Raw genomic sequence first — 9,280 nt, 5'->3', positions numbered from 1 at the left:
GCCTACGACATGCTCTTGTGTCAGGCCATGGGTGTCAAAAATACCTGCATTTAAACTATGAAAAATGAATGAAAGAAAATAAACTTATTTAGCGGGATTAGTGCTTGGGTTGCCTCTTGAGGAGCGCTTATTTAAAGTCTAAGCTTGACTTTACCTTGTGGTATATTTAGGCAGGTTCGCGGAGCCGTAGCTCCTCTCCATTATCATTAAAATCCTCATTGTTTTAAGGTTTAAGACGATGTCCGTTTACCTTGAAAGTACCTTGGGTTGGATGACTTACCTCTACTGTGCCATATGGAAAAACGATTTAGACTACAAAAGGTCTGACCATCGTGATTTTAGCTTCCCACTAAATAATTTGAGCCTAGAATTGTATAGTAGGACAAGGTCTCCAGCTTTAGATAATATTAAATATGGTCTAAATTTATCGAATGCAAAAACCACATCCAACAATTCTTTCTCAGTCGTCGAGTAATTTTCTTGTGCAGCTGTCAATGTCTTGCTAGCATAATAGATCAGTTGGAAATGCTTGTCTTTTTGCCATCTAAGAACCGCACCTACTGTAAAATCACTCGTACCACACATTAGTTCAAAGGGTAAATTCTAATCAGGTACAACTACAATTGGAGCATTAATTAATTTATCCTTAAGAGTATTAAATGCTTCTAAACATTCCTGATTGAAATTGAAAGGCACATCTTTTTCTAGTAAATTCGTTAAAGGCTTTGTTATTTTAGAAAAATCCTTGATAAATCTTCTATAAAATCCAGCAAGACCTAAAATACTTCGAATAGCCTTAACTGAACTAGGGGGAGGCAATTTCTCAATAGTTTCAACTTTTGCTTTGTCAACCTCGATCCCTTTCCTAAAAATTTTGTGGCCTAACACAATCCCTTCACGAACCATGAAGTGACATTTTTCCCAATTTAATACAAGGTTTTTTTCCTCACATCTTATTAGAACTCATTTTAAATTTTTAAGGCAAAGATGGGAGGAGTTACCGAATACCGAAAAGTCATCCATCAATACCTCCACAATGTCTTCTATGAGTTTATCAAAATGGCCAACATGCATCGCTGAAAAGTAGCAAGGGCATTACATAATCCAAAAGGCATTTATCGATATTCTCTTAGTCCTCAGGAACTATTGGGATTTGGAAGTAACCAGAGAGTCCATCTAGGAAGCAATAATACATATGCCTAGATAATCTTTCCAACATCTGATCAAAGAATGGTAAGAGAAAATGATCTTTTCTTGAGGCATCGTTCAATTTCCTATAGTTAATGCAAACTCTCAATCCCGTGACTGTTCGTGTTGGGATCAATTCATTCTTCTCATTAGCCACAATAGTCATGCCTCATTTCTTAGGGATAACCTGCACAAGACTCACCCAAGAACTGTCAGAAATAGGATAAATAATTCATGCATCTAAAAGTTTAATTACCTCAGCTTTTACGACTTCTTTCATGTTAGGATTCAGTCGTCTTTGATTTTGCACGCAGGTTTTATATTCATCTTCCATTAAAATTTTGTGTGCAGAAAGAAGGACTGATCCCTCTTATGTCAGAAATCTTCCAGGCTATAGCTCTTTTATGCTCCTTCAGCACTTGAAGTAACTCGTCCTTTTCGTTTGGCTATAAGTCTGAAGCAATAATCACTGGCAATGTGGAGTTATTTCCAAGAAACGTATATTCTAGGTGATTTGGTAATTGGTTTAATTCCAATTTAGGAGGTTCTTCAACAAAGAGTTTTAATTTTAATTCATTGTTTACCTCAATACCCTCATAGCTCTTCTACCTCAGTGAAGACTCATTAGAATTTAATTCAGCTTTTGTCTTACCTAATATAGAATCATCGTCATTTACCTCCTCTCCTTGGGCAAGACACAGTTCCAGCGTGTCCTTATGAATGATTTCCTATAAAGAATCTTGAGTAGCATGATCAATAGAATCAATAAAATAACAGGAGTCATCTTGTTCTCTAGGAAATCTCATGGCATCATAAATTTTAAAAATAATCTCTTCATCACCTACCCTAAGCACAAGTTTATCGTCACCACATCAATAACAGCCCTAGCAGTAGCTAAAAATAAATGACCTAAAATTGAAGGCACCTCAACATCCTCATCCATGTCAAGCACAAAAAAATCAACAGGGAATATGAATTTATCTACTTTTATGAGTACATCTTCAATAATCCCCTAGGATATTTAACAGATCTTTTAGCTAGTTGAATACTCATCCTAGTAGGTTTTTGTTCCCCAAGGCCAAGTTGCTTGAACATTTTGTAAGGCATCAAATTAATGCTAGCACCTAAATTAGCTAGTGCCTTTTCAACATTTAAACTACCAATTAAGTAGGGAATAGTAAAACTTCCTGGATCTTTCAGTTTGGTTGGTAGTTTATTTTGGAGTATGGCCGAGCACTCCTCGTAGAGTTCTACTGTAGATAACTCTTCAAACTTCATTTTATTTGTTAGAAGCTCTTTCAAAAAGTTTGCATATGTAGGCATCTGCGAGATAGCTTCAACAAAAGGTAAGTTAATATGCAACTATTTAAAAAGTTCAAGAAATTTACCAAATTATGTATCCATGCATCTTTCTTCAACTTTGCTGGATACAGGATTGGTGGATTATATTCCCTCAGCACCGGTTTTTCACTTATTTCAGGTTTCACCTCCTCATCCTCCTTCTTATCAACTTCTTATGGCATCTTCTTTTCAGATTTAGCTAATACTTTCCCACTCCTTAGTGTAACTGATTTCATGTGTTACTAGGCAGACTCCCTGGTGATCTTTCTGAAATCATCTTAGCCAGTTTTCCTAGTTGATTCTCGAGTCCTTGAATCGATGCTTGTTGATTTTTAAGTGCTGTTTCAATGTTTTGAAAATGAGTTTCTGCTACTGAAATAAACTTTGTCATCATCTCTTCAAGGTTCGATTTTTTCTCTTGCTGGTAAGGTTGTTGTTGGAAGCTTGGAGGGGGTGGTGGTCTCTGATTCCCTTGGCCTCCCTATAAGAAATTTGGGTGGTTCCTCCACCCTACATTGTAAATGTTACTGTAAGGATTATTTTGAGGTCGAGGATTATTACCCATATGATTTATTTGCTCGTTTTCCATGTTGGGGCTGTAGGGTAGGTATTTTGAATTGCTCGTTCCACCTCCACTTGCATCGCACTGCATTACTAGATGTACCTGCGTAGAACCAAATAAACCATAAATCTTTCTATTCAAAATTTTTTCCTGATTTGAAAGCATAGTAACCAAGTCGACGTTAAAAACGCCGGCTGCTTTTTTCAGCTTTGTCCTCATGACTTGCCACTGATAACTGTTCAGTGGCATCTCTTCTATGAACTCATTAGCCTCTTCAAGTGTCTTATTATTGATTGTTCCACCAGTAGCTGCGTCGATCATTTGTCTAGTTGAGGGATTCAAACCGTTGTGGAAAGTTTGAACCTATAGCCAAAGAGGTAACCCATGGTGAGGGCACCTTCTCAATAAATCTTTGTATCTCACCCATGCATCATACAGTGTTTCTAAATCCATCTGCACAAAAGAAGAAATACCATTCCTCAACTTTGCCGTTTTAGCCGGCAGAAAATATTTAAGTAAGAATTTTTCGGTCATTTGCTCCCAAGTAGTGATTGACCCTCGTGGTAACGAGTTCAACCACTGTTTAGCCTTATTCTGTAATGAAAAGGGAAATAACCGAAGGCGAATGGCATCATCAGAAACGCCATTGATCTTAAAGGTGTCGCAAAATTCTAGAAAATTTGCTAAATGAGTGTTTGGATCCTCGTCCTGCAAACCATCAAACTGAACAAACTGTTGTATCATTTGAATCGTGTTAGGTTTCAGTTTAAAATTATTCGTAGCAATAGTAAGTCAAACTATACTCGATTCAGCTCCTATTAAATTGGACTTAGCATAGTCGTATATAGTACGAGGACCAGGATTTTGATTCACTGGATTTACGGCAACCACAAGAGGCAGCGAATTATTTTAATTTTCAGCCATCTCCTTAGTGTTATTGGTATCATCCTCATGCTCTTCCTCTATATACCGTAGATTTTGCCTTATCTCTCTATGATTTCTACGAGCTGTGCTTTCAATTTCACTGTCAAAAAGTAAAGGTCTTGACGGGTTTCTTCTAATCATAAACTATAAAAACCTACCAAAAGTAAATAAAAGGAAAATTAGTAATAAAAACAAAATTAAATTGCAATAAAAATAAAAATGGCTAAAGTAATAAAAATTAAGAGTTCCTAATATCTTAATCCCCGGCAACAGTGCCAAAAAGTTATGATCGCTAAACTAACTAAAACTTCAACTAAGGTAAGCACACCTATCGAACAGTAGTATAGTTATGGTGAAACCGAAAATATTGTATCCACAAGGACTAAAAGTACTAGTAATTACTATCTTTTTCATTATCTAGCCTGAGAATGAAAGGGATGTTTTTAAACTAGGATTAACTATCTAATTAACTAAGAACACGACAGAGATTAAAGTTGGAAAATACTTTTGGAAAATCGATGGAGAAGACAATATCCAAGGAAGAATCAACCTAGACTTTACTTATTACTTCTAAATTAGACGATTTATTCACTTAACTTAATCCGTAGGAATCCTTAGCTTATTTTAATATCTCTTTCGAGACTAAAAACAACTGACTCTAGGTTGGTTAATTGAAATCTCTTCCTAATTAAAACCCCTATTTTAGCATTAACTCGATCTATGGACTCCCTTATTAGATTTGACTCTAATCTGGCATGTTTATGTCGTCTTATCTCTAGGATTGCATGCAACTCAGCTTAATTATGGAAGATCTACTCTTAAACAGAGACTTTTGCTCCACTGAATAAGCACATCAAAACCTGTATTAATATTCTGGAGTATTAAAACAATGATTAAAACTCATAATTAAGAATAAGAACAAGTATTTATAATATAATTTAAATAGTAATAAGACCTATCTTAGGTTTCATCTCCCTTAGGTATTTAGGGAGATTAGTTCATAACAATTAGGAAAAACATCTCAAAATTGGGAAAATAGCAAAACATAAAGAAACCCAAAGAACTTCTAGGGAAATCGAATGGAGATTTTCAAGCTTGAAGTAGATCCTGCTTTCGAGCTGATTCTGTTGGCTGCCTTTGAGTTTTTTCTACCTTCTACTTTCTGTGTCCCCTATGATCCTATTCTCTTGTGTTAAAATAGACTTTGGAATGCCCAAAATAGCCCAAAATTAGCCTTTTTCGAGTAGAATTGAAATAGGTCTCGACAGGGGCACAGCCATGTGGCACACCCGTGTAGTGGTGCTCAAGCCGTGTGCAATTCTGATATGGTTTTAAGTCAACACAACCATTACACATAGGCATGTGGTCTGACCTTGTGTCTAACACGAGCGTGTGGATTACCTGTGTGTAAGTGTCTGGGCCCTGTGCAGCACTAAAATAATCCTATTTTGTCCGTTTTTGGCCTTTTTCTCGCACTTTTTGCTTTCCTATGCTCATCTGGATATAAAACATGAAATTAAAGGATTAGGAGCATCAAATTCACTAAATCTTATGATAAATCATTCGAAAATATGCCAAGCATGGGATTAAGAATATATTACTTTTGAGGTTTATCACATATTAGTAACTATTTCCATCATGCATAGTTGAAATGATGCAGGTGAATTACATAAACCAAAAGGCATTTTCCTAGAAGCAAACATACCATACGGGCTAGTAAAATTCATCTTATGTTGGCCTTTCGGGGCTACAACTAATTGTTTATATCCTGAATATCTATCTAAGTAAAAGTAATATTTGTTACATGTCAGTTGGTCCAACATTTAATCCATAAAAGGTAGCAGAAAATGATCCTTCCATGTGGATTTGTTCAATTTTCTGTAGTCTATAAAAATTCTCTAGCCCGTAATTGTTCTCGTATGGATTAACTCGTTACGTTCATTCTCAACAACTGTGATTCTATAACACCCCTTAGCCGAGTTCGACGCCAGAATAGGATACGAGGTGTTACCGGACTTAAACATGTAAAAACATACATTCCCTAGATATGAAATTTCACTCCAAATTAAAACTTTTCACAATACCTTAATGTCTCTACTGTGGGCCTACAAGGCCCCGAACACACTTTGGAATTGATTCGAGACTAATCTATGCACTCTAGAAAACTTTGTAAAATTTCAAGCTGGCAGGGGCACACACCCGTGTGGAAGGGCAACACACCAGTGTGCCTATTTAACATGGCCACGTTGAAGGCCTAAGTGACTCACACGGCCTGAGCATATCGAGACACGCCCGTGTCCCTAGCCTGAGCGAATTTATTTTTTGATTCGAACCTACACAGGTTTTCACACGGCTTGGCACATGCCCGTGTCCATAACTCGTGTCCCCTATACAACCATGACAAGCCCGTGTCTCAGCCCGTGTGCTAAAACCTTGTCATTCTGTTTCTGACGTCAGCAACCCTTTAAGGGCACACAACCATGGTACACGCCCGTGTACTAGGCCGTGTCCTCCACACGGTTAGGATACACAGTCGTATCTCTACCCTTATGGTTACTATTGGGCATTCTGTTTTGCCAACTTTAGGTGTAGGGGACACACGGCCTTACCACACGCCCATGGGGCAAGCCGTGTGTCACACACAGTCTAAAAACACGCCCGTGTGTCTGTCCATGTGGACAAAAGCAAGGCTATTTACCAAGCCTGTAACATCCTGAAATAGGGCCTAGTCGGAATAGTGGTTTTGCGACCACAAATCTGACATCAAAATATTTATTTTATGATTATTATAAGGCCTAGAATATGAGTATATGCATGTGTTAAAGTTTCATGAAGAAATTCTAAGTATAAGGTGTCCAATTGGAAATTATGGACTAAATTGAATAAATTGCAAAACTTGGATTCTAGAAGCAATTTGTATGAAATTGCCTTAGAATATTAATTAGAAGGTCTTGGAGAGTAATTTGCCCAAATTCTAAATTTTTGGACAAAAATGGGCTTGCATGGTTAAAATTTTAAAGAAAGGGCATGAGGGTATTTTGGCCATTAGGCATTTTAATGAAATAAAAAAGGAAAAATGGAGCAAAAATATACTAATGTTCTTCCCATAGCTGCCGAAATTTGGAGGACACCATAGCTAGGGTTTCTTCAATTTTCAAGCTCAATAGTAAGTGCTCCCAAGCCCTATTTTTCATGTTCTTTGTATTTTTAAAATCCCGGTAGCTTGATCTCTCCATTTCTACCCATATTTCATGCTAGGGTTCATGTTTAAAAATCTACCCATGCATGAGTTAATTTTATTTTGATGGATTACGGAGGAATATGAAAGATTAATGTATGTTAAACATCTTTTTCTAGTTGATTTTCATAAGAAACCCTTATAGGGACCATTTTGCAAAAGATGTAAATGTGTGGTAGAAATGAGAAATTAATGGATAATGTGGGCTACCATAAGAAGGAAAAGTGTTTACCTAGGCTTGGGTAAGATAGAAAGTGCATGTGTTTCATTATACGAGCCTAGGGACTAAATCGTATAAATGTCATAGGTTAGGGGAAAAACGGTCATTTGGACCGGGGGGTGGATATTAAACTTGAAATGTATAATGTGGGGTATTAATGAGTTCATTTTATTGATATAGACCCTGAGGAACAAATTCTGAAGGTCGATCGTGGTAAACACAAGGTTTCGGAATAACCAAAACATATCTCTAAAATAAATACCAGGTAAGTTTGGATAACTTAAAGTAAACCCCTAATATGCATAATTGTATGAATTATGAATGCATGATATTTGCATTTATCGATGGTATGAAAATGCATGAAATGCACCTTTGGTAATAACTTGATGACAACCATCTCGGTTGAAGTTAAAAAGGGGATTCGATGGATAAACCATGTTTTACATGTGAATTGAGATCTTGCATGTGTTGCAGTAAGGATTTAGCCCGGAGGGGTAGTCTGTGATCTCAGATATGGAAAGGAATCTGGCCCAGACGGGTGTTTTTTGAATGATCGAGCCTCCCAAAGAATATATGTGCATTGAGGATTTAGCCCGGACGGGTAATCCTATTAAGGTCTGAATTTTGCCTGGACTGGTAATTCAGATCTGAGCTCATTAAGGGTGTCTGTCGCTATAAGGGATTTAGCCTGGACTAGTAATTCTGACATCACCTTATGAGTTTATGATATAGGGGATTTAGCCTGGACTGGTAATCCTGCCATGAGATGTGAAGTTCGCCGGAGTGCATATATGGAATGATCATTTGTATGAATTGACTGATAATGGGTATTCCATCAAGACTTGCTAGGAACTCAACGAGATTAACATTGGATATACATGTATGAATAAAAATGTGACTAACTCATTGATTGAGTGCATGTAATAGGAAATCATTTCATAATGGATGATTTCATGATTAAGTATGGATGTATGCTAATTACTCGGTAAGTTTACTTTTCGGTTATTCGAGCTTACTAAGCATGAAAATGCTTACCCCCTCTCTTTTCCCTGTTTTACAAAGGTCGAGGACTCATAAGGACTGGAAGACAATTGGAGAGTCAACACACTATTAACAACAAGCTTTGGTATAAAGACTCTGTTTATTTTGTTCAATAGCATGTATAGTATTTTTGAGTATTTTGTTATGTGTGTCATTTGATTTGCCAAGTAAAGGGATGTAAAAATATGTTTATCTCTTTGTATATGGCCATGAAAATTGGTTTAATTTAAGTAGGCTATGACTTACGATTTTATGCATGTTTATGTTCTTATATGATGGGTTACTACAATTGGGAATGAGTTCAGAAACGAGCCAAATTTTGAATGCGCTACAGTAACACAAGAACGCATAAATACTAGATGGGAAATAACCTTTATGTATGAAACCAATGATATGAGGTTTCCATACAACTAACTTCATTAAGATTATTTCTAAGTGTAAAATTGTGTTTTCTCCCAAACTTGGTAACCACTAGGTACAAGTAGTAGAAAGGGGTGACTAAAGGCTTGGAAAATAGCCTAATAAAGTCCACATTGTTGTACACACGGGCGTGTGTCTAGGCCGTGTGTGACACACAGTTCCCTCTCATGGGCGTGTGTTATGGTCGTGTGTCCCCTGTACTTAAAAATTCTAGCTCAAAGTTGTACACGGGCAGGCAGCACGGGCGTGCGCAATGTTCGTGTTGATAAGTCAGTGTTGCCCACAGATGAAGGGCATGGGCGTGCCCTAAGATACACGGGCGTGTGTCCCTTTATGTTAAGGTTAA

The 9,280-nt window shown here is 37.1% G+C and overlaps 1 non-coding gene across 1 annotated transcript; it reads left to right on the top strand.

Annotated features, from left to right (window-relative positions):
- Positions 1 to 3,470: 3,470 nt before the first annotated feature.
- LOC121204193 (small nucleolar RNA R71) lies at positions 3,471 to 3,577 on the top strand. Its single transcript, XR_005899122.1, has one exon. It is a non-coding gene; the product is annotated as a small nucleolar RNA R71 (small nucleolar RNA).
- Positions 3,578 to 9,280: the final 5,703 nt, after the last annotated feature.

This window comes from Gossypium hirsutum, chromosome A07, assembly GCF_007990345.1.
Source record: "Gossypium hirsutum isolate 1008001.06 chromosome A07, Gossypium_hirsutum_v2.1, whole genome shotgun sequence".
Classification (NCBI taxonomy): Eukaryota; Viridiplantae; Streptophyta; class Magnoliopsida; order Malvales; family Malvaceae; genus Gossypium; species Gossypium hirsutum.
Note: the sequence above shows the minus strand (reverse complement) of the source record. Positions and strands in the feature narration are given on the sequence as shown.